The 1,945-nt window shown below is 37.0% G+C and overlaps 1 long non-coding RNA gene across 1 annotated transcript; it reads left to right on the forward strand.

The window, feature by feature from the left end:
- The first annotated feature begins 1,254 nt into the window (after window positions 1–1,254).
- On the forward strand, window positions 1,255–1,921 carry LOC106526851 (uncharacterized). The gene is made up of 2 exons (XR_001311311.1): window positions 1,255–1,460; window positions 1,579–1,921. It is a non-coding gene; the product is annotated as an uncharacterized LOC106526851 (long non-coding RNA).
- The last annotated feature ends 24 nt before the right edge of the window (window positions 1,922–1,945 follow it).

Genomic DNA, 1,945 nt, shown 5'->3' on the forward strand with positions numbered 1-1,945 from the left:
CTGCTCGTGCACGCGAGAGGAGATTAGCATAATTACCACCCCAAAAACACCATATAAGGCTATGTTTCCTGCCTCAGGAAGTATCAGGAAGCCTCAGGAATATCAGGAAGTGTCCATTCATGAAAATGACAGCGAAAATTAAAAAGAAGAACTTTACGAGTTCAGAGATTGAAGTCCGTCTGTCAGAGATCCAGAAAAGAAAATCTCTCATTTTTAGCAGGTCAGCTGTGGAATAAAATGAGCTGCTAAAAGTATAAACAACTGTGTTAAATCATTTTTATCGGGTAAGACAACTGTCAGAATTATTGTATGTGTAAGAGTCTAAATTTATACATATGTTTATAAACGTAAATGAATTTGTTACAACTTTGCCACATTACAAGTACGAATCAAATTTACAAGTACAATTCTTTTACCTGTCAAAATAACAGGCATTATGCATGGAACACAGAAAAGATCGATTGCAAACTGTTACTAAGCCAGACCACTGGGGGTCATGACCACTGCCTCATCTGGGACCAGATGAACTCTATAAACACAATTTGCTGAAGGGAAAAGCATTTGGAGGCTTTTCAGTTTGTCATTCATGTCATGTAGTACAACAATAAAGTAGATGGTGGATTTATGATGAACAACCAAAAAAGAAAACTGATGCATTCATAAAACCGACTGCATAATGGAAAAAATAATGCAAGTTCAAAAACACAAAACGGCAGTGCTCTGACCCGGCCAACAGGAGGACTGAAGTCCACCATCAAACCCCTGAACAACTGTAAGTTAAACTCTTTTTACTTTTAATAGTGGTTTGTATTATTTATTTCACATTTGGTACACGTAGTACTTGTCTGTATTTGTAAGAGGATGTGTTTAAACAGTTTCTGTGCTGAAAGTAGAGCTTTGTTGATTGTTGTTGTTAGCATGGTGTTAGCATTAGCATGATGATAATAGGAAAGAAAAAAACATCCTCATGTTTYMTGTTCAGTTGAAGTTTATTTAGAACGGCTTGAAAAGAACAAAAACCTAATTGGTGTTAACTGTGAATTTAAAAAGCTTTCTCTAATTATATTTTGTTTTGTCTATTAAGACCTTGTTGGCTACATTTTAAAGCTTTGTCAGAACTACACAGACATTGATTTTAATTAGAATCACCATAAATCAAAGTTAAACTGTGTTTAACCAAGTTAATCTATTTTTAACTACTACCAAACTACTTCCTTCAGATTTCAGTGACCAATATGTGTAGAAAAATGTTTGCTGTCTGATTAATGAGWCTGCTGGATGTGACTGTGTGATATTATAACTGTGTTCTTTTTAATTTACTTTTATTCAACATGGACCTGAATCTGTTTGTGGACCCACTGAGGACCTGTCTCCAGACCTTTGTATCAGAGCAGGACTGAGACCATCAGGCTCCATCAGTGAGACTACAACCAGTGGAAGCCAGTTCCACCCCACATCATGTCAAATAGTTGTATTAGCAGTAATATTATAAACTTAATAGAAATAAAGTTAATATACTTCATTAAATAAAGTTAAAATAAATCAGTCTTGTTAACCTGTTGATTTTCTGTGATTCAGATAAGTGCAGTTGATGCAGCGAGCAGCATTCAGCCCATCCATGGACCCAGAACAGATGTCCTCTACATCCAYACCTACATCTGACAGGCAGGTGGACGAGGAGGTGATGGAGTTCCTGACCATCTGAAGAACTGAACCAGCAGCAGGATGAGGAGCTGATGGAGTTCCTGACCATCTGAAGAACTGAACCAGCAGCAGGATGAGGAGACACTGGAACAAAATCTGTCCATCTGGGTTTTAAAGCCTTCATGACAGCTGAAAAATTCAGTTAATGCAAATGTACAGTTTTAAAATGTCCTGTTTAGAGCTGAGGAAGTCAAACACCAGGCCTTGACATGTTTTTTAAACTCAGGATGTTTAATCTGTT

This window comes from Austrofundulus limnaeus, unplaced genomic scaffold (genome assembly GCF_001266775.1).
Source record: "Austrofundulus limnaeus strain Quisiro unplaced genomic scaffold, Austrofundulus_limnaeus-1.0 Scaffold297, whole genome shotgun sequence".
Classification (NCBI taxonomy): domain Eukaryota; kingdom Metazoa; phylum Chordata; class Actinopteri; order Cyprinodontiformes; family Rivulidae; genus Austrofundulus; species Austrofundulus limnaeus.